A 25,020-nucleotide genomic window follows, 5' to 3' on the forward strand; every position below is an offset into this window, starting at 1 on the left:
CCGCGACCCCTCTGGCTGTTGCCACCCAGAGTTTGGGAATGTCCCTCTTTGTCAAAAGCAAGTAAGATTCTTATTCTTTTATTTTTTTTCAGTGTCCAAGTGCAGAGATGGCAGTTAGGGCCGTGATATGTTCCTCCTGCGCGATGTGGGAGATCAGGGAACTTTCTAGTGTCCCTGGCGGCTATGTTTGCGGGATGTGTGACCAGCTGCAGCTCCTCACAAACCGCATGGTTCGGTTGGAGCAGAAGCTGGAAACACTCTCACGGGATCCAGGTTGAGGTTGCTAAATGGATACAAAATTGGCTTGATGACAGAAGACAGAGGGTGGTTGTAGAGGGTTGTCTTTCAAACTAGAGGCCTATGGCCAGCGGTGTGCCTCCGGGAATGAGTGCTGGGTCCACTGTTATTTGTCATTTATATTAATGATTTGGATGAGAATTTAGGAGGCGTGGTTAGTAAGTTTGCAGATGACACCAAGATTGGTGGCATAGTGGACAGTGAAGAAGGTTATCAAGGATTGCAATGGGATCTTAATGAATTGGGCCAGTGGGCTGGTGAATGGAAGATGGAGTTTTATTTAGATGAATGCGAAGTGATCCATTTTCGTCGATCGAACCAGAACAGGACTTACTCACTTAATGGGAGGGTGTTATGGAGAGTTATAGAACAAAAAGATCTAAGGGTACAGGTTCATAGCTCCTTGAAAGTGGAGTCTCAGGTGGACAGAGTGGTGAAGAAGGCATTCGGCATGCTTGGTTTCATCGGTCAGAACATTGAATACAGGAGTTGGGACGTCTTGTTGAAGTTCTACAAGACATTGGTAAGGCCACATTTGGAATACTGTTTACAGTTCTTGTCAACCTATTATGGAAAGGATATTATTAAACTAGAAAGAGTGCAGAAAAGATTTACTAGGATGCTACCAGGACTTGATGGTTTGAGATTAGGGTGCTGGGGAGTAGGTACAGAGGAGATGTTCGGGGTAAGTTTTTCACTCAGAGGGTGGTGGGTGCGTGGAATCGGCTGCCGGTAGTGGTGGTGGAGGCGGATTCTATAGGTTCTTTGAAGACACCTTTGGATAAGTTCATGGAAGTTAGTAAGATGGAGGGTTATAGGTAAGCCTAGTAGGTAGGGACATGTTTGGCGCAACTTGTGGGCCGAAGGGCCTGTTTGTGCTGTAGCTTTTCTATCATCCATTTTTATTTTAAATGTTCACACACACACAATCCAAGACCAACTCACATACCCAAACATACACACACGCACATTCAGACAAACACACAAGTTCTGAAACAAGCAGACACAAGCAAACTCGCAAACACATACACAAACACACAGCCAAATGCACCTCTGAAAAACACACACACACACACACACACACACAAACAGTCACGAGCACACACACACACACACACACAGACAAACAAACAGTCACGAGCACGCACACACACAGGGTCTCAGAAAAACCGATACAGGCAAACTCGCACGCATAGGCACATACATGGATATACACGCTCAGACACACACAGACACACACATACTTTCTCTCTCTTTCTGACACACAGACAGGCTGTCAGACAAGCACACACACACATACAGACAACCACACAGACACAAACACACACACGCATTCAGACAAGTACAGACAAACACACACGCAAACACACAGTCAGGCAAATACAGGCACACATTTCTCAGACGAACAGACACAGGAAATCTTGCAAACACACAGACACACACTCTCAGAAAAACACAGGCATACACATGCACTCACAGACAAACACACAGTCATAAGCACACACTCAGACAAACACACACAAGCAAACTCGTGAACATAGACATATAGAGAGAAAAACTCAGACAAACACACAAAGAAAACATATGCTCTCAGACATGCATGCACACAGACACACACACACACACGCTGACAAACATACAGAAACAGACCCACACACCGATGTCCTATCAAACGAACACGCATATGCATACAAATTCACTCTGATGCAAGCACACAGATAAGCACAAACTCTCAGACAAAACACACACATTTAGACACAAGTCGCAGTCAAACACTCAGACATACATACAATCACAGAAAAACACACACGCACAAACACACACACAAACACTCAGGCAAACACAGTCACGCACACAGCAATACATGCACACAGTCAAACATGGGCACACACATGATCTCAGTCAAACAACATAGGCAAACTCGCAAACTCACAGACACACACTTTCAGCATAACACACACACATATATACACACATGACCAGACAAGCAAACATACACAGGCACACATCCACACACACACAGCCTCAGGCAAAACAGTCACACGATTGCAGACAAATAGACACAAGCAAAGTCGCACACATGGACACATACACATAAACACTCAGACAACAAACACAGACACACACACTCTCAGATAAACACAGAGACAAACCAAAAAAATCAAGATGGCGTCGGACCGTGGCTACTTGTTGCAAGCTGTGCCCATCATCTCTCTGATGCTATCTTTTACTCTTGGTCTATGCTTTTAAAACGATATTCTAACTCTTTTGAACTCTATAACAATGTTTTAATTAAATTGATCTTTCTCTACATCCTAGCTATGACTGTATCATTACATTCTGCACTCGCTCCTTTCCTTCTCCATGTACGTGTAATGCCGTGTTTGTAAAACCTACCTCTCCACTCACCGAACGAAGGAGCAGCTCTCCGAAAGCTCGTGATTCCAAATAAACATCTTCGACTTGAACCTGGCGTTGTGAGACTTCTTACTGTTCTCTATGAAATGTATGCTTTCTCTGTATAGCGCGCCAGAAACAATACTTTTCTCTGTATACTAATACATGTGACAATAATAAATCAAATCAAATAAAACCAAAAACATATACTTTCAGAAGAACGCACACACACACGCACACACACACACAGACACACACACGCACACACACACACAGCCACACACACACACTATTACGGGCAGTCTCACAAACGCAGAGAGACAGAGACCATAAAGTGTTGATGTCAATTTCACTTTAGTCAACCTGCTGGGCACAACAGCAATAACGGAAGCAAACTTAAAACCGGTGTGTGAGTTTTATTGTGAAATGAGATCATGTGTAAATGTATCACCATAGCCCAGGTTGGGGGTGTAATTGATAATTTATCTGCTGTCTGTATCCCTGAACAAATGTCAAATTGGAGAGGTTATCAAGTTTGTATTATAATGTAATGATGTGAAACATGTGGGAGAAGAATTGGAGTGATAAAGGGTGGAAAACAAACTGGGGGAATGAGACTGAAGCTGCTGTGCAGACTGAATAGTTCTTGTTGTGTGAATGGAGGGACACATGTTGGGATGGATGGAGGGAGGAAGGGATGGACGGATGGATGAATCGAGAGTCCGATCGAGGGAAGGAGTGATGGATGGAGGGATGAATCTGAGAAGTAGAAGATTAGATTTGAAGAGCTTCCCAGTGTCACTGAACAACTGAACTTGGCGAAGTCATTGGGTAGAGACTATGCTTGCTGCTGTTTCCCCTTCGGGCGCCAGGGGCCACTTGACCACTCCCTGCAGCTGCTGCTGCTGCTCCTCACAGTGTCACATCTTGGCCCCACCCTGGACTAGGTGCAGCTCTTTGGCGGAACACCAGGAGCCAGAGGCGGGGAAGGACTGGCTGTCCTATTTCGGTGACGTCACCACCAGCCCCTACCCCCACCGTTTATTTTAAAGAAAAAAAAACACTGTTCAGAAATGGAGAAGGTGACCGAAATTCTGTCCCAGACACGCCACCGGGAGGTGATTTATATGTAAATAAAAATACAATTGTTAATTTAATATAAAAGATGCCGAAGGCGAAACTGCACATGCGCCTTATGTTCTCTGCGAGAAGATGGATACAGAACTGGGGCTTGGCCATAGAAGACAGAGGGTAGCGGTAGAGGGGTGATTTTCTGACTGGAAGGCTGTGACGAGCCATGATCGTCATGATGTGGAGATGCCGGCGTTGGACTGGGGTGAACACAGTAAGAGTTTTAACCTGGTGTTGTTAAAACTCTTACTAGCCATGATCCACAGGGATCAGTTCTGGGACCTTTGTTGTTCGTAGTATATATAAATGATTTGGAGGAAAATGTAGCTAGTATGATTGGTACGTCCACAGACCACACAAAAACTGGTGGAGTTGCGGAGAGTGAAGAGGATTGTCAGAGGATACAGCTACAGCAAAATATAGACCGGTGGAGACTTGAGCGGAAAAATGGCAGATGGAGTTTAATCTGGACAAGTGTGAGATAATGCATTTTGGAAGGTCCAATGCTTGTCGGAATTATACAGGAAAGGTAGAATCCTTAGGAATATTGACAGGCAGAGAGATCTGGGCGTACATATCCACCGATCACTGATAACATCGAAGGACAGTCGCTGAGTGACAAAATCTCCAAGGTTCAAACCCGAACAAAAGAAATAAGACGATAGTGAGTTTAAATTTACGATTCAATCCATGCTTGCGAGCTAAGAGAAAATGTGCGACATGTTTTGTCCACGATTCCCTGTCTGGTGAGGTGACTGCGAGTCAATGGAAGAACATTGAACTGGGATATAATTAATCTCCTTATAAGGGCAAGGTGTCCTCTGGCGTTGATCAAATCAGAAGAAAGTCCTTATCTAGTTATGGTAAGGCAGAGATTCTGGTCCGTAAAAGGTGTCAGGAAACAACAAAGCTCGAAAGTTACGCTCGAAATGACAGTGGCATTGTGGGGAAATTCAGTAATATTCGCAAAAAAGCATTCTGATCACACACTCGCTGTGTACCGACTGTGATCAAATGGACCGAGAAACGGAAAGGGGAGATGGGAAAGGGCTGGCCAATAATTGATACAGACGAGGAAATAACACCAGAGACAAACTGTCAGCTGACGAACCACTAACTCACTCTGGTGAGTGCCTTCGCTCGGAATTATAATACATTTCTGTTACTCTCACTTATTATTTCTGCTTTTCGGTGTGAGCGCGCCCTCTGCTGATCACTAACTGGAACTATCAGTGCGGCGCTTTTGTCCGGGATGCGCTCTCTGCAGCAGAAACACAAGGCGGTATCGGAGAGAAGCGTCCTGGTGACATTTGAGGTGTGGCTTTTGTGGCTTTTGCTACCAAATAAACCTGTTGGACTTTAATCTGGTGTTGTTAAACTTCTTACTGTGTTTACCCCAGTCCAACGCCGGCATCTCCACATCATGACATTTGAGGAACAGTGTTCCTTTGTACAAAGTGGACAATATTGTTTCACATCCTCCGAGCTATAAATCCTCATTAATTATCTCGGAGTTTCGCCCGGATACCAGAACAGAATAGGGAGAATAGCTGTCCGAGTATTTACAATCCAACATTATGCTCTGTACTTGGAGAACCCTTAATTCAGATTGATCCTTGGACACAGAATCATCACTATTGGTTTCTGCAACAAAACACAGAATGTATCAAATATCTGGGAGTGAAAATAACACTTGGAACAAATATTCCCCATGTTTTAGTTCGTATTTGTCTGTTTTGCTGCAGCTGTTTCTCTGATTGTATCTTCCTCTAAATCTATTCCTGATTCATTCATTTATATCACCGGTTCTTGCTCTGCTTAACTCCAGGTCTCGCCTCCATTTCCAATTATTCAACACCTCTTGTTTTCTTCCCATATCTCCACCTACATTTCTCCCTTGTCTCTCCCTTACAGGTTTCAAGAACAAATATCCCGCATAATGGACCATCAGCTGGTGCTCAGGTCCACCGTAATGTTTTGATACTTTGAAAAAATCCAAGTGGTCATTTTACATTCCACTCCATGGAAGTACTCCAGAATGTGATGCATGTTGCTGTTGTAAGGAGTGAGATTAATCAACAACTTGCAACCAATACACATCGTGCAGATCATGTATATCCAACGCCCAACATATCGACAGACATGTCAAACACTCCCGCATTAATATCAAATATTAATTTCCACACCAAATGCCGTTATTAGTCATTTCCTTGGATATAACGAAACACAGGAGGGATTGCAACATTATACCGACGGGAATGTTCTCGGTGCCAATATGAAATAATGGATGTCGAGGTGTACATATGATAGGGGAGATCTGAAATAAAAACAGAAAATTGCTGGAAAGACTCTGTGGAGAGAGAAACTGAGCTAAACATTTGCGACTTTGAAGCTCCGAGTTGGCTGAGCAAAGGAGATAATTCTGCCTTTTACTGAAAAGGATATATGAAAATTTTGTCCCAAGGCAACTTATCGAAAACCACACATCAGTGTTGCATTTCTACTTTGTCCTCGGTGACGATATGTAAGGTATTTACCATGGAAGTTATATACATGATTACGTATTCCATTAAACCTTAATTGACGCCATTCTCCTTTAATATTCTGGATCCAGGGAATGCAGAAACCAGGAAAAGGCAATTAGTGGAATTGCAGCTTCACGTTTTGATTTTAAGTGAGTATTTTTTGGAGAGTGTTGACCATAAAAAACAACTTTCTTTTGCATGGACAATTATCGGTGGAGTGTCTGCGATCTCTCAATCACAGCAGATATTAACACAAGAGTGACAATCGATTGAAATCCAATGAAATACAATCACCTGATGCCCTGAGAGCATCCGCTCGTTCAGCATGCAACAGAACCGTGGCCTGAAATTTGTCATTTCATCTGTTAGCAGAAACACCACAGACTCTTCAAACTCTTCATTCACTCAACAAGAACTTTGTCCAGTCCTAATGGAGACAGCACATCGGTATCAGGCGTTGGGGTGTGTTACTGTGTCAGTGAGTCACTGAGACACAAAACCCGAACGGAGCAGATAAACTATCCATTTATATCCCGAGGTGATGAGAAGTCTTTTATAGAACATAGAACATAGAACATTACAGCACAGAACAGGCCCTTCGGCCCACGATGTTGTGCCGACCTTCATCTGAAACCAAGATCAAGCTATCCCACTCCCTACCATCCTGGTGTGCTCCATGTGCCTATCCAATAACCGCTTAAATGTTCCTAAAGTGTCTGACTCCACTATCACTGCAGGCAGTCCATTCCACACCCCAACCACTCTCTGCGTGAAGAACCTACCTCTGATATCCTTCCTATATCTCCCACCATGAACCCTATAGTTATGCCCCCTTGTAATAGCTCCATCCACCCGAGGAAATAGTCTTTGAACGTTCACTCGATCTATCCCCTTCATCATTTTATAAACCTCTATTAAGTCTCCCCTCAATCTCCTCCGCTCCAGAGAGAACAGCCCCAGCTCCCTCAACCTTTCCTCATAAGACCGACACTCCAAACCAGGCAGCATCCTGGTAAATCTCCTCTGCACTCTTTCTAGCGCTTCCACATCCTTCTTATAGTGAGGTGACCAGAACTGCACGCAATATTCCAAATGCGGTCTCACCAAGGTCCTGTACAGTTGCAGCATAACCCCACGGCTCTTAAACTCCAACCCCCTGTTAATAAAAGCTAACACACTATATGCCTTCTTCACAGCTCTATCCATTGGTATATGTTCATCCTAAGCAACTCTGTACCGAAGGACTCTGTGCTCTCCGGGCTGTTCCCAGGGACACAAACCGAGACAAGCACCAATTGCTGTTGGAAAATCTTCAACTCGGTAAAATATACTCTTTGCCTTCTCGAAACTGGTTGATCTTCATGTGCAAAGAATTGTCCTCGATCGAGTGTTGCAGACTGGCACATTCCAGGGCGCAGGACTACCTGCTGAGGGACGCACTAATCCTTGGGGCAGTTGCTGCAAAGGCGCAAAGGGGAAATCCCCGCTGACTGAGACCATTCGGCCCTTGTGAACTGAGGGGAGCAGAACTCATTCTGAGCCCTTCTTGCTGTAGGGCTCACATTGACTGAATGCAGTGAATATTACACGTCTCGCAATTCTATTGAAGCACCTCAGAGTGCACATTGTTCAACGTAGACAATCTAAATGACAACGTCCTTCCTGTATTGACGATCTTAAAATATGTATTATGTTCCATTGATTGTACTGAACATCTTCATTGCGCAACAATACCTTTGAAGAAATCTTCAGTATCACTGCACTTTCTGAAATAACCATTTTGCAAAGTTTTGTAATGTTTCATTGAATGTGTTGAAGCACGTCAACGTGCAAAATTATCTGTGTACGAAACCTAAACGTCAATGCACTTTCTGTAAAGACTATTCTGAAACGTTCTGTAATGTTCCTTTAATTGTACACAGAGTGCAACAGCTTCATTGTCGAAAACTTGAATGTTATTGCACTTGCTGTTATGGCCATTTTGAAATATTGTGTAATGTACTTTCAGATATTTTATGAATAAGTTTTATTTTGCAAAAAACACAGCGTCCCAGTCATTGCGAGTACACAATCCCCACAGCTGCCGCTGCTCCCTTCAATAAGTTGTGAACTACTGGTGAATACAAAGAGCTTCTACAAATACATAAAGAGCAAAAGAGTGACAAGGGAGAAAGTAGGGCCAGTTAAGGATCAACAAGGTCATCGATGTGCGGATCCATAAGATATGGGTGAGATCCTAAATGAATATTTCTCGTCAGTATTTATTGTTGAGAAAAGCATGGATGTTAGGGAACTTGGGGAAATAAATAGTGCTGTCTTGAGGAGTGTACATATTACAGAGAAGGAGGTGTTGGAAGTCTTAAAGCGTATCAAGGTAGATAAATCCCCGGGACGTGATGAAGTGTATCCCAGGACATTGTGAAAGGCTCGGGAGGAAATTGCGTGTCCCCTAGCAGAGATATTTCAATCATCGATAGTCACAGGTGAGGTGCCTGAAGATTTGAGGGTGGCAAATGTTATGCCTTTGTTTAAAAAAGGCCGAATGGTCTCATTGAAGAAAAGCCTGGGAACTACAGGCCAGTGAGCATCACACCTGTGTTGAGTAAGTTGTTGGAAGTATTTTGAGAGACAGGATCTACAGGCATTTAGAGATGCAAGGACTGATTAGGGACAGTCAGCATGGCTTTGTGAGTGGAAAATCACGTCTCACAAGTCTGATTGAGTTTTTTGAAGGGGTAACCAAGAAGGTAGATAAGGTCAGTGCAGCTGGTGTTGTCTACATGGCCTTTAGCAAGGCCTTTAACAAGGTAGCGCATTGTAGGTTGTTGGATGAGGTTAAATCTCATGGAATCCAGGGTGGGTAGCTAAATGGATACAAAATTGGCTTGATGACAGAAGCCAGAGGGTGGTTGCAGAGGGTTGTTTTTCAAACTGGAGCCTGTGACCAGCAGTGTGCCTCAGGGATCAGTACTGGGTCCACTGTTATTTGTCATTTATATTAATGATTTGGATGAAAATATAGGAGGCATGGTTCGTAAGTTTGCAGATGACACCAAGATTGGTGGCATAGTGGACAGTGAAGAAGGTTATCTCCGATTGCAATGGGATCTTGATCAATTGGGCCAGTGGGCTGACGAATGGCAGATGGAGTTTAATTTAGATAAATGTGAGGTGATGCATTTTGATAGGTTGATCCAGGGTAGGACTTACTCGGTTAATGGTAGGGCGTTGGGGAGAGTAATAAAACAAAGAGATCTTGGGGTACATGTTCATAGCTCCTTGAAAGTGGAGTCACAGGTGGACAGAGTGGTGAAAAAGGCATTCAGCATGCTTGGTTTCATTGGTCGGAGCATTGAATACAGGAGTTGTGACGTCTTCTTAAAGTTGTACAAGACATTGGTAAGGCCACACTTGGAATACTGTGTACAGTTCTGGTCACCCAATTATAGAAAGGATATTATTCAACTACAAAGAGTGCAGACAATATTTACTAGGATGCTACCGGGGCTTGATGGTTTGAGGTATAAGGAGAGGTTGGATAGACTGGGACTTTTTTCTCTCGAACGTGGAAGGCTTAGGGGTGACCTTATAGAGGTCTATAAAATAATGAGGGGCATAGATCAGCTAGGTAGTCAATATCGTTCTCCAAAGTTAGGGAAGTCTAAAACTAGATGGCATAGGTTTAAGGTGAGAGGGGAGAGATACAAAAGTGTCCAGAGGGGCAATTGTTTTTACACAGAGGGTGGTGAGTGTCTGGAACAAGCTGCCAGAGATAGTAATAGAGGCAGGTACAATATTGTCTTTTAAAAAGCATTTAGCCTGTTGCTTGAGTAAGATGGGTATAGCATTTGTCTGTATAGCATGCAAGAAACAATACTTTCCACTGTAAAACAGTGTATGTGAAAATGATAAATCAAATCAAATCAAATCAAATTTACCCAAACCCAAGACAATTCCTCCTTTACATCTTTTGAAACAATATTCAGTTATTTAATTCAGAAAAACAATGAGAGAAATAAAACCTGAAATAGAGGCATTCATTCTAATGAGCATTTTCTTAAATTTTAAACTATGATGACGGATTGCGATATTGAGAACGCGGAAAATATATTGTACTGAGCTGGTGCTCACAGTTTGTCTGATTCTAGGAGCTGCGCTCCGAAAGCTGTGGCGTTTGCTACCAAATAAACCTGTTGGACTTTAACCTGGTGTTGTGAGACTTCTTACTGTCATGAATTAGAGCCGAAAGGAGCTCTCGGCTGGTTGGATGAATCCAGAGTAAAGAGCCCAGGAGCGTATTGGATTATCACCTGATGACGCTGTCAGGAATAAATCAACTTGTGGATTGTGATATCCAATCAGCTCTTTATTCTCTATTCAGTGCTCTCCACTCTTCCGACCATAGGTGCTGCAGGGTGTGACGTCAGACCGGCCACAGCCAATGCTCTCAGCTTTATCTTGTTCGATCTTCTGCAGCTGTCGGAGAAACAAGTCCCTGGAATCCAGGAGCAGCAGCAATGCGGCTCCGCATTTTCTCTCTGATTTGGGTGACATTCATTGTTGGTGAGTTTAACACCTTAAAAATGAGTTATTTTCTGGAGGGATAAAGTTGAAAAGCAGGACATTCATGTTATACAGGTATTGGACATGCCGTAGAACACAAATGAATTCTTGCGAGTGGTTTTAGTCTTTTGAAAATAGATTCGAAAAGCACACTGCAACGGCGATTTCGAGAAATGGTACCAGGATTGGGAGATGAGAGCTATCAGAATGCAAGATTGTGATTAACTTTGCGACTGACGAAAAAAACCTGACTGATTTATTTACAATTATAAAGAGGATTGGTGCGATGGACGGGGAGAGGATGATTCCACTTGTGGAAGGATTCCAAATATACGTCCCATAATTCCAAGAAACAAAGAGATCGACTGGGAATCGGAGAGAAACATCTTTAGAAAGAGTTCGGTAGAATGTGACTCATATTAACACAATGAACACTTGAGTAGAGGAGCAAAGACTAATTTCAAGGTAAACTGAACTAAACAGCTGAGGAAGAAACGGACAGATGCATTGAGAAGAGGCGAGAGGGAGGAGTCTCCTGGGGATTGTAAACGGGAACATAGATCAGTTGGACAGAATATGGTATGATTCAATCCATATTTTTATGTTACACTGTCAGTGAATTTTCTCCGTTCGTTCAATTGAACTTTTAATCAATATTTTTCCTTTCTTTAACCGTGTGTTTCAGTTCTGAGCGATGGAGATTCTGTCACTCAGCGGGAATCCTCACTCACACGGACAGAGGGAGAAGATGTCACTTTAAACTGCACCTTTACCGACGAGGCGTATTATTTATTCTGGTATCGTCAATACCCAGACAGACAGCTCGAGTTTGCAGTCCGGAGAGACAAGAACGGCGGTTTTGAATTAAAGGCGGATTTCGCACGGACCCGGTTTTCTGATTCAGTCCAGCAGGCAGACAATTTGTAGAGATTGACCATCTCGGAGCTGCGGCTGTCTGACACTGCGGTCTATTACTGTGCACAGAGTCTCACAGTGATGTCAACAAGCGAATACTCGTACCAAAACTGCCGCAGTTTTCTGGATCACAGCTGCTGTCTGCTGAGAGCTGTTTCTAACAGCGGGACACACACTAACTCGTCAATACATTCCTGTGAACACAAACCAGACCACAATTCACACAAACACCATCCAAAATCGTTCACAGATCACTCCCTTCACTGTGCGAGGGAAGAATTAGCTGTTGTTTATTTGGGATCACCAGGAACTCAGCACGAGCATTGAGAATACAAAATGCTGCAGGTAGCCTTGAACTAGTTGTACCCTTGTTCTGATGTTTCAAAGAACACTCGGGGCAAAGGAACCAATAATGTTTGGTTTGATATGTCAGTCAATAGTGTAAACTGATGTTCGCCTGCTGAGGCAAATCCTAATAATGACAGCAGCCTGATTAAACATCTCTCAATGGTACCGTAATTAATCAAAAATATCAACAGGGAATCGAAGAGAAACTCAATTGGAAAGAGTTCGGTAGAATGTCACTCATATTAACACAATGAACATTTGACATACATTAAAACTAAAAATTCTTAACATTAAAGGTACAAAAGTTGATTTCAATACATGATTAGAACCCGATGAGCAATTATTGATAAGAAAATTATCTTTAAGAACAGGTTTAGTTTGCTCCAGACACTGCAACATTTGGCAAGAAAATCGACTGAATGCAAAAACCTAATTAAGAACGTCAGAAAGTTTGTGCAGCACAGCTCGGGATGAGCAATAAATACAGGCCTAGCCAGCCACGCCCACATTCGGGAATAGATTTCTTTAAAATTCTGCTGAAATCACCAGAGGTGTTTTGGGAAATCTTTATGTTCAGGCAATGATTTTGCTCTCCCTCTCCCCCCGCCACCTGCACTTCCCTCAGTATTATATAGCTGTTGCTAAATTTCCCTGTTGTGCGACTTCTTTTAACGGCTGGAACACAATATCAAATACTTTTCTCAGCATTTCCATCGCAATCTACGACGCGGTATAAATTAAATTATAAATTATCCAGACACATTGGAAGTATGTGGGGGCTTTATCCCGGTCCTGAAGGTACAGCTGTAAATCATATGAAGCAGCAATGGTCGAATAGCTGAAAATAATGGCAATCGATTCTCCTTCCAACTTTATCGCAGTAACCAGCCCCTGAGGGACAAATTCTGCACCACTCACCCTGCAAAAGAACAGATATACGAAATTTAACGATTGTTTTTTACCACTCTGTAAGAAATAATGTGATCACGCTGATTGATTTCTTTTAAGAAATACCTGGAAAGGACAGTTAAAGGGGAAGGTTTCTACCTCAGCATCGCGAGCAAGCTGGAGATTGCGCAATTTGGAAAATTACCAACTAAAATAGCTGAAGCTGTGAGGAATGTGTAAAAAGTAACACACAGCATGTTCACAGAGTTGATGCGGGATCTGAACTCAGTGAGTTGAAGCTCAATTGTTTTATTTCAGAGTTCAGAAGAAGTTGAGTCATATCCGACCTCAATAGCTATTGGTTCATTCCTGACAGAGCCAGCGGGAGATACCCAATCAGCTCACAGCTCCTTTGTCCTATATTTCATCCAATCAGCTCCGACTGTCTTTGTTCTCCAATCCATGACGTCAGAGCGAGATGCAGGGAACCAGTTGAATCGGTTCTCAGAACAATGAACTGGACAGAAGAACATCAGAGAATAGGGAATAGGAGCTGGAGTGGACCATTTGCTCCTTCATTAGGGCCTGCTCCGCCATTCAGTAAGATTATTGTTGATCTACCGCACAATCACCTTCCTGCACTACCTCCATATCGGTTATTTCCCTGAATATCCGCAAATCTATCAACTGCCTTCCTAGAAAGCAAACAACTGTATGGCTACCGCTCTCTTTGACACAGAATGTGCACTAAAGCGAATGTGTGCATTTTCACCGAGATGACCTTTGAGATATGAAGCTGATAGGTTTTATTTAATGTTACAATAACAGCACCAGGGTCTCCGATTCAGAGTTGCTCGTAAACCACGGAAACTACTATAAAGCGAGATTTTACATAAACTGACAGACATTCCGCACCAAAAAGTGATCTTTCGGACTCACTGATCTGTATAATATGATTTCATTTATATTAGCAGTTCACAACCCAGCTCACAGACCTGATTGAGTGAGAGGAAGGGAGATTGCCTTTGTTGGTTTTTGTACGGATTGACTGTGCCTCTGTAACAGTGTGGGGTTCAGCGCACAGTGATACACGGCAGAGTCAGAGACAAGGACCCCGGTGATATTTAATGGAGCTGTTTTCTTGTCTTGGTCCAAATTAGCAGAAAACCGATCCGAAAAATCAAGAGATTTATCCCCCTTCCCGTTGCCGTAACTTTTCAATAAATATCTCGGAGCTTCTCCAGGGTACAGGATGTACCAGAAGAGAGTTTGGTCAGCGTATTTTGCTTTATAACTGCAGTTCAAAATTACCGTCTGTCCTTCCTGAACCGTTAATTCAGGCGGCTCCTGGGAAACTGAAGTTTGGCCACTGGTTCCTGTAACAACATATAGAATGTGTGAGAAATCTGTTTGTAAATATAACCCATGAAACACACACTGAGGTACGTTCGCGGCCAGGTGTCCCTGGAGAGGGAGCATGCGGTGTCCACGGGCGAGGTTGACGCTTTCCGCGCCCGCTGGGCACCGCAGGGGTTGGGGTGCATTATTGACCCTAATAATCACATTTTAATTTGATGTTTTTAAGTTTCCTTTGTACTTTGATTTCTGTTCGGGCTGTTCCCCCTCCTTTTTGGGGAGCTGCCCCTTTTACTTTGTCCTGATTTAATCTGAGTTTGTTTACTTGGTTTGGTTTGACCTAAAAAGAGGACACACACTGAGGACTTGAGCTCAGACTCACCGGTCAGCATGACCACTATTATCAGTAAATCACACAGGGAACACATGGATCCTGATTGGACAGTAAACAGCCACACTGTTTAAAATATGTTGCTGTTTCTCGTCTTATATCACAGAGTCAACTCAGATCAGAAGCAGCTTCAATTATTGGGAAGCTGCGGGGATGGGGTCATTTTTCAGTGCTGCGATTGGCAGTCTTCCTGAGATGACGTCAGCTGTGGACCAATCACTGTTAGTAGAGGAGTAAACTCAGCTTCAATCACTTTCCATCCCCGGCTGTGTGCATCTTTCTCACCCTCTTTCTCTCTCCATGGAAGTTTTATAACATTATCAGTTATACTGGCTCTTTGTCGGTTTAACTCTCTTCCTTTCGAACTCAATGTCCCTGTTTTTTGCATGGACTTTCTCTGTATCTGAATTTGAAAGTGTAATGAATAAGTTAGATTTATTTATTCCGCGGGTATATATAAGTGCATCCACTGCATGAACATAAATAGTAGTTGCTGTTTTAAGTGTACCGGGGATATGTAGTCACCCAACTCCAGTTTGTCGGTGCAGGGTTGAAGGGGCGAAGGGCCTATTTCTGTGGTGTAAATTTATTTGTCCCACATTGAGATGCGGTTCCACCGGGGTTATTTGTTTCCCGGGAAAGCAATGATTTCAATCAGTCATTATTTCAATCCAGAAACTTCAAAATGTGACAACTCTGGGAGTGCCTTTGATCCTAGACCACATTTGGCTTATGAGGAGTGACTGAGTAGATTGGGACTATACTCATTGGAATTCAGAAGAATGAGTGGAGATCTTATAGAAACATAAAGATTATGAAGGGAATAGATAAGATAGAAGCAGGGAAGTTATTTCCATTGTCAGGTGAAACAAGAACAGCGCTGATTGTCATGGCCTCAAAATAAAGGGGATTTAGGACTGAGTTGAAGAGAAAATTCTTCACCCAGAGGTTTTGAATCTGTGGAATTTCCTGCCCAGTGAAGCAGTTGAGGCTACCTCATTGATTATTTTTAAAGACAAGAATAGACACATTTTTGAACAGTAAATAAATGGAGGGTTATGGTGAGCGGGCGGCTAAGTGGAGTTGAGTCCACGAAAAGATCAGCCATGATCTTATTGAATGGTGGAGCAGACTCGAGGGGCCAGATGGCCTACTCCTGCTCCTTGAGCTTATGTTCTTATGTCATGTTCTTATTAAACAGATCTCCACTGACAGATAGGCATCTGATACAGAAAGATTAAAAGTACAGATTGATGGAGTTATTCGCCCGGGCGCTCTGCGGGTTTGTGTGATTGGTATGGGAAATGATTGGATTTGATCTGGGAGTAATCTGAGCGACAAATATTACACTTACTAAGTGGAAGTCATTGACCTCAGGGATGGAAAGCCACTCAGATGAAGCTGCACTGACGGATTCATTCTATGAACAGTTTCTCTGTAATTCAACGTCATGGGTTTCCATGACAACAGACTCTTGATTCTGGGTCTCATTGCACAGTAAGTCACGATTCTGTCTGTCAGCTTCAAACCTTTCTTGGACAAGAGAAAAGTGCTTTGTTTCAGGTTGAGATTCCCGCTGAAGTGTTCAAAGCCGGGAGCCTTATCGGTAAACCCATAACTACTGTTTCTGAGCAGATATTGAGGGGCTCGGTGTGGATACTGGCGATACCAGAACAGGTAATTTTGTTGTGCAGCTGTACTCGATACAGAGTAACAGCAGGGAATTCATGAATGGTCACCCTCTGCTGCTTGGATTACCGGTACTGACTGGGACACTGAGTCACCATTGGTCATCTCTGAAAATAACAACGGACACAAAGCGGGTTAGGTGGAATAACAACAACGGAATAAAATCGCCTAGAGATGGAAATGGGCAATGAATATGGTGATTGATGGATTTCAGAGGTTTAGAATGACCGACCTGTGATCAGGACAAGAACCAGAGTCAGATAGAGTTTCACCCCCATGGTTCCAGTCTGGACTCCAGAAACAGAGACAGTGATCACTGACTATACCAGACCTGCAATTAGAGAAGTGGAAACAGCCAGGGGGATGCAATGACGTCAATGCGATTCCCTCTCTCCGCCCATTGTCACATTTTCAACCAATCGCTTCCTCTCGAAGGGGATCGTGATGTTTCATAAGTGATGAGAGAGCGCCCTCCCGTAGACAGCACAGCCGCATATTGGAAACAGATACACACACAGCCACGTGCAAAGGCCAACACATAAAGATATATAAAACCATCCAGATATATACCCAGACACATCAATTCCGACGTTCCTAGTCATTAAGGCAGAAAGCAGAAGTTTTCTGGAGATATTTGACACATATTGGTCTGAGTTGCTGACGATGACGGTATGTGAATAACTCCACCTTTCGTGTTTGCTGCAGGCCTCGTATCCAGCACCGAATCAACACAAGCATCGACAGAAAGACAAATAAAAACTGTGAAAGATTCCCAAACCGATCCACTCAAACATCGATACAGGATAGCATGGCGGCATAGTGGTTAGCGACGGTGCAATACAGCGCCAGGGACCCGGGTTCAATTTCCGGCTTGCTCTGTGTGGAGTCTGCATATTCTCTCCGTGTCTGTATGGGTTTCATCCGGCTACACCGGTTTCCCCCCATAGACCGAAAGACTAGGTGAATTCGCCATGCTAAATTATCCCTCAGTGTACCCGAACAAGCGCCGGAGTGTGGCGACTCGGAGATTTTCACAGTCGCTTCATTGCAGTGTTATTGTTAGCTTACTCGTGCCAGAAATAAATAAACTTAAACTTAAACAGAGATCATCATTGAGGAAGAAAAGCAAAGAGATTAATTAATTAATTAATTAATTAATTAATAGACAAAAGAGAAATGCAGTCTTTGACAATGTTAAAAACGTTGGACCTTCCAGAGTATGCTTTGTGAAAAGGAATTCCCTGAGGTTATGTCAGTGCAGCAACAAATACCAGACATGCTAGCAAATATAATACAAGACATTTACACGTGGTTCATTATATACAAACGCACACGTAAAGAACGGTGTGGCACAACACCAGTGTAAATTGAGAAACTGCAATGACACCCTATCTTTCTAGTGAGTGCAATGTGCTGTGTAATATTGATTAAATTAGTCCTCTCTTTCAACCTCACTCAGTTGACAGTTTGTTGAAACATCGCCCCTAATGTTTGAACCAACTATTTCGTACTTAAAAATCTTCAAAGGCGCTTTACAATCAACGAATCTGACATCAAGCACAGTGACACTGTAATGAAGGAATTATTATTTACACAGAGGGAGGCTGAAAGGTTTAATTATTTATCCGAAAGTTTTATCAACCTGGCATTATCACGAATAAAGGAATGGAGGAATCGGGTATTTTCCAGATGATTTCAATTTGGATTAATAATGAGACGAACATCGGTTCACAAATTATCACCATATTATAACACCTCCCTTTGACATGTCGAGGAGCAGTTCTAATTAAACTCAATATTAACCTTCTTCTTCGGAGTAGCCAGTTTCATTGGACCATGAAATGCAAACGTACAGTGGAGGCGATGGTGTAATTGTATTATCGCGAGACAATGAATCCAGAAGTTCAGCTAATCTCCTGGGGACCAGGGTTTGAATACCGCCACGGCAAGTGATGGAATCTGAATTCATTTTTAAAAATTCTGGAATTGGGTATCTACTGACGACCATGAAACTATTGTCGATTGTTTGTTTAAAAAAAACATCTGGTTCACTCAACCCTTTAGGGAAGGAAATCTGTGTCATTGCCTACACAGCAATGTGGTTGATTCACAACATTTCCCCAAGAGCAAATAGGGATGAGCAATAAATTCTGCCCAGCCACTGATTCCCATGTCCCACGAATGAATACAAGAAGGTTCACAGTCTAAACCTCCTTTATCATAGAGCCTGCAATTTGGATGCAAGCTCCTCCGTTAAATGCTCTGTCGTATGAAGTGTTGCCTCCAGGCAACGATATTTCCTGCAATCCCAACTGTCACCTGTGGTACCAATAAACTGATGCTATCGGATATTTTTGGCCACATCTAAAGTCCTGGAGCGCCATCCAGTGGAATCCAGTCGAAAGCCTCTTCCTTTCTATGCAAATATTGCGACATGATATTTTATAGAATGATTATTAATGCTGGTTTATTATTACTGCTCTCTTCTTATCCTTTCTTCTCCCATTTGGAACTGTTGCTTATTTGCATAACGTCTGCGATTAATGGTTTCAGGTTGCTGGTATTCAGTGTCATAATGCGTGTTTATTTTATTCATATAGGGCTCTGTATTGGGACCTCTGTTGTTTGTGATTTATATAAACAAGGGATACAAGGAGAAGTGGCTAGATGGGTGGAGAACTGGCTTTGCCATAGGAGACAGAGGGTAGTGGTCGAAGGGTCTTTTTCCGGCTGGAGGTCTGTGACCAGTGGTGTTCCGCAGGGCTCTGTACTGGGACCTCTGCTATTTGTGATATATATAAATGATTTGGAAGAAGGTGTAACTGGTGTAATCAGCAAGTTTGCGGATGACACGAAGATGGCTGGAATTGCGGATAGCAAAGAGCATTGTCGGGCAATACAGCAGGATTATAGATAGGCTGGAAAATTGGGCGGAGAGGTGGCAGATGGAGTTTAATCCGGATAAATGCGAGGTGATGCATTTTGGAAGAAATAATGTAGGGAGGAGTTATACAATAAATGGCAGAGTCATCAGGAGTATAGAAACACAGAGGGACCTAGGTGTGCAAGTCCACAAATCCTTGCAGGTGGCAACACAGGTGGAGAAGGTGGTGAAGAAGGCATATGGTATGCTTGCCTTTATCGGACGGGGTATAGAGTATGAAAGCTGGAGTCTGATGATGCAGCTGTATAGAACGCTGGTTAGGCCGCATTTGGAGTACTGCGTCCAGTTCTGGTCGCCGCACTACCAGAAGGACGTGGAGGCATTGGAGAGAGTGCAGAGAAGGTTTACCAGATTGTTGCCTGGTATGGAGGGTCTTAGCTATGAGGAGAGATTGGGTAGACTGGGGTTGTTCTCCTTGGAAAGACGGAGAATGAGGGGAGATCTAATAGAGGTGTACAAGATTATGAAGGGTATAGATAGGGTGAACAGTGGGAAGCTTTTTCCCAGGTCGGAGGTGACGATCACGAGGGGTCACGGGCTCAAGCTGAGAGGGGCGAGGTATAACTCAGACATCAGAGGGACGTTTTTTACACAGAGGGTGGTGGGGGCCTGGAATGCGCTGCCAAGTAGGGTGGTGGAGGCAGGCACGCTGACATTGTTTAAGACTTACCTGGATAGTCACATGAGCAGCCTGGGAATGGAGGGATACAAACGATTGGTCTAGTTGGACCAAGGAGCGGCACAGGCTTGGAGGGCCGAAGGGCCTGTTTCCTGTGCTGTACTGTTCTTTGTTCTTTGTTCTTTTATAAACGATCTAGAAGAAGGTGTAACTGGGGTGATCAGTAAGTTTGCGGACGACACGAAAATGGCTGGACTTGCAGATAGTGAGGAACATTGTCAGAGGCTACAGAAGGATATAGATAGGCTGGAAATTTGGGCAAAGAAATGGCAGATGGTGTTCATTCCGGATGAATGCGAAGTGACGCATTTTGGTAGAACTAACGTAGGGGGGAGCTATACGATAAATGGCAGAACCATAAAGGGTGTAGATACGCAGAGGGACCTGGGTGTGCAAGTCCACAGATCCTTGAAGGTGACGTCACAGGTGGAGAAGGTAGTGAATAAGGCATATGGTACGCTTGCCTTTATAGGACGGGGCATAGAGTATAAGAGTTGGGGGTCTGATGTTGCAGTTGTATAGAACGTTGGTTTGGCCGCATTTGGAATACTGCGTCCAGTTCTGGTCGCCGCACTACCAGAAGGACGTGGAGGCTTGAGAGAGAGTACAGAGGAGGTTTACCAGGATGTTGCCTGGTATGGAAAGGCTTAGTTATGAGGAGAGATTGGGTAAACTGGGGTTGTTCTCACTGGAAAGACGGAGGATGAGGGGTGACCTAATAGAGGTGTATAAAATTATGAAAGGCATAGATAGGGTGAACGGTGGGAAGCTTTTTCCCAGGTCGGTGGTGACGTTCACGAGGGGTCATAGGTTCAAGGTGAGGGGGGTGGGGGGAGGTTTAACACGGATATCAGAAGGACGTATTTTACACAGAGGGTGGTGGGGGCCTGGAATGCGCTGCCGGGCAAGGTGGTGGAGGCGGACACACTGGGAGCGTATAAGACTTATCTAGATAGCCACATGAACGGAGTGGGAATGGAGGGACACAAAAGAATGGTCTAGTTTGGACCAGGGAGCGGCACGGGCTTGGAGGGCCGAAGGTCCTGTTCCTGTGCTGTATTGTTCTTTGTTCTTTGTTCTTATATGAATACTTCCATCTTTCATAAAGTTGTATTAATAATTTGTTCTGAATAGAATCTTTTCATCGCCCCAACCAGCAAAGACTCATAACAACTAAAATGTATGTGTGTGTGGTGTGTGTTTACTGGTTATCAGCAAAGCGTGTTATTAAGTCCAAAGGTTAAGCACAGATAGAATTAAAATCTCTCCCTACAATCTGGTGTCACATTATTGGACAGGTGAGGTATAGGTGTGATGCAATACACATCTCCCTCTACATTATCCAATCACTCATTCCCAGATTCAGTAGAGCACGCGTTAGAAAAGAAACGGTCGCCCTGACCAACGTGAGACCTCCCGATCTTGGGGAAAGTACATTGAGATGGGGAGTCAGACCACTGAAGGTAAAAGTAAAAGAGAGAGGGAGGGTCGGCCCTTGGCTGCGTGGGACGGCAGACATGATGAGTAATAGAGATTCGAGCAGAAAGAAACTTTAATTTTCAACTGGAACCATTCAGAGAAGGTCTTCTGAACTCGCATGCTGGCCGTTCATCCTTCTCTCTCTGAAGTTGATATGACAGGTCAGCAACTCAAATCTCAGGGCTGAACTCCAGGACATTAGAATGAAAAGATCTCAGATTCAGGAATGTCGGAAAATACAAAGGACCAGACCAGAATCCCCAGGAGATGCTCATATCATCCACAACCTGTGGAAGAACATGGTGAGATGGAGGTGGATGGAAAGGCCTTTGACCCTGTAATCCACATTTAAATTAGACCTACCAAAATGAATCACCTCACATTTATCAGGGTTAAACTCCATTTGCCATTTTTCAGCCCAGCTTTGCATCCTATCTATGTCTCTTTGCAGCTCTCCACATCATCCACTACTTCACCAATCTTGGTGTCATCAGCAAATTTACTGATCCACCCTTCAGCCCCCTCCTCTAAGTCATTAATAAAAATCACAAAGAGCAGAGGACCAAGCACTGATCCCTGCGGCACTCCGCTAGCAACCTGCCTCCAGTCCGAAAATTTTCCATCCACCACCGCCCTCTGTCTTCGATCAGATAGCCAGTTACCTATCCAATCGGCCAACTTTCCCTCTATCCCACACCTCCTTACTTTCATCATAAGCCGACCATTATAAAACATATATGCTCATATTTTAAATGTAATTTATGTATTGAATGACTTATTGTTCATTTCAACCAAAAGCAAGTCACTGTAAGGTATGATGATAAATCGAAGAGTTGAGAGCCAATGGCCTGGGAACCTTAGTAGTTGCAGAATTAATATCTAAAAGTTTCTGGCGAGGGAACGCATTTTGCAACTTTATGAATGGGGACATTCAATGTTTAGACATAGAATAGATCGTACTGGGACTCAGGATCACGTGTCTATCCAGTTTTGGAAATGAGCCGGTGGGAATGTTCATTTTGACCTCCTCACACAGAGATACCTGCCCCGTAAGTTTTATATTGTCTGTAGTTAACGACAGTATTGGTCATCTCAAATTATCCCACAACACGAGTCATAATTCGGAAATTTGCAATCGATGATGTGCTTATGTGAAATACACCTCAGTCTCTTGGATTCACCCCATGGTTTCACATCTGTTCTGTATGTGTTCTCTATCTAGCTTGTGGTTTGCCTGCCTGGGAAGTATTTCATCGGACGATATATAGAGAGATACACTCTGTTAACCCACGCTGCAGCGACACTGATAGAGTTTTTAAGGGACAGTGTATAGGAAACTATCTTCTGCCACATGCTGTCCTGCATCGGCCTCTAATGAAGGAGCCGTTGCTGTTTAGAATTACCTGAAACTCGTCAGTGACAGACCAGTCTATGCGTGAAATCACCGCGGTTCTCCTCATTATTCATTCATTCTGTATCTGGATTTTATCATAAAAAGGCAGACATGACGGTGTATTTACACGTGTGGGTCACTGGGTGGCGCAGTGACTCTTTCACGAAAGGGAATTGAGTTCAACCACATCCCACACATGACTGGGGAAAATCCCTGTCTGGGAAAGAGGGGAAACCGTATAATAGGGAAAATGGGGCGGAGTGGATGTGTTTTGGAGAACGGAATTAAGCCAAGCCAGAGATGGTTAAAATTTCATTCAATATTTATTTTAAAAATTGAGAGAATATTTTACAGCAACATTATTCTTTTAAAGTTAGAAAAGTGAACATAACGATTGAGCTTCACATGGAGAACAGAACAGATGCACAAGGAATCCGTCAGTATCTGTACATCTGTTACATACACCAGAAAGAGAAAACAGGACCTTAATAGAAAGAGGAATTATCAAATGTGAATAAGGAGTGAGAAAAGTTTCTTATTTATACATGATCTTTAAACTACGGGGAAACTATTAACCACAATTACATTATAACAAAAAATGCCTCGTACATTTCACACTGAAAACTGAATTAACGTCTATGATTGCCTCAGTTACGGATTCAGAATGATAAACTGAGAGAATTTTACTGATAGAGTCACCGAGAGCAGATATTGTATTTGATCCACACAGAGATCTTGATAATCAGCTGAGGGAAATCTGCAGCTTCCAAAATTCAACCCATCATTTGATCTGTAAAAGAAAGATACAATAATGAAGCAGATGTTGATGATGCGGGACATTAATGTTAGAGTTTTTAATCAGCGAAACATTGAGAATTTTTTCAAATCCATTCTGCCAGTTTGGAATGTGAGTGAATTGAATCATCTCACCTTCACCAGAGTGACCGCAGTGCTGTAGAAAATGCTCAGGAAGAACAGCACGATGAATGTAGAAGCGGTTGTCCAGATGTTGCTGTTATCATCCTCATTGTCGTCAATCCAGACGCGGTCGGTGGAGTCTAGGGGACGGAGACCAGGAACTGAAATTAGATTACTTTATTTCTCCAGGTGATCTTATTGTTACTTTTATGTTCCCCGTTCTCCTTTTTAAGCTGTTCATTTAATCTCGAATTTAATTTTCAATGTATATCTACTGTTAAATTCAGGACACTCAGTAACCGATCTCCGTAACTATTTTCACACCTGATCTTTATTGACATTCCTTGGACAGTCCATGTCAGAAAACACTGAAGATGTTTAATTGAGTATCAGTTTATTTTTGAACTATTTGCCACTATCCCTTATTGAACAATGTTATGACTGATATCGAGGAACGTTCACTGATCAATGATTGTTTTCACAGATGGTTACTGATTTATAAACTAAATGTTGTTGTTTAAGAGTTGGGATGTAATTTCCGATCTGTGCTTCTTTATGGTGGAAATAGATCATGAGCTTAATTCAGCTTCTCAACGTGTTTGTCTGTTCATTGTACATTTGGATAGTTAATCTGTGGATATGTGCATTAAAAAATCACCTTTAAATTTTACATTCATCATTTGCCTACCATTTGTATTTAAGATCATGCGTTTGTGTGCGTGTGCATGAGCATCTCCTGGTCTGCATTATTCTTGGCTCTGAGTTAATATGTGTGCAACAGTGTTAAGGTACTTGTTCATTTGCCTATGGTTGTTGATTTGTGAAGTTGTCTGCATCTGTGTGTATATTTTATTCTTCTGTCATTGTGTATGTATGACTCTATTATTGTGTGAAGTCTATGAATATGTATTAATGCCATTCTTAATGGGCGCACGTGTGTTTATGCCTATTGCTATGTGTTAATTTCTGTGACTCTAGTAATGTTTGTTTCCCTTTCTGTGTGCGTCTGTCTCTCCGTGTGTTTCTGTGCATGTCTGTTAACAGGTCAGTACATGTATATACGTGTTGATAGTTCTTTATAACGGTGTGTTGATGTATGTTTGTGTT

General features: G+C 43.0%; 2 protein-coding genes across 2 annotated transcripts in view; both read left to right on the forward strand.

Annotated features, from left to right (window-relative positions):
- LOC144483343 (uncharacterized) overlaps positions 1-25,020 on the forward strand; it is a 263,183-nt gene that overhangs the window by 131,039 nt on the left and 107,124 nt on the right. The gene's annotated exons all lie outside the window — the stretch shown is intronic.
- The window catches only part of LOC144483346 (uncharacterized), a 341,173-nt gene that overhangs the window by 68,321 nt on the left and 247,832 nt on the right, over positions 1-25,020 (forward strand). The gene's annotated exons all lie outside the window — the stretch shown is intronic.

Source organism: Mustelus asterias, unplaced genomic scaffold (assembly GCF_964213995.1).
Source record: "Mustelus asterias unplaced genomic scaffold, sMusAst1.hap1.1 HAP1_SCAFFOLD_63, whole genome shotgun sequence".
NCBI lineage: Eukaryota > Metazoa > Chordata > Chondrichthyes > Carcharhiniformes > Triakidae > Mustelus > Mustelus asterias.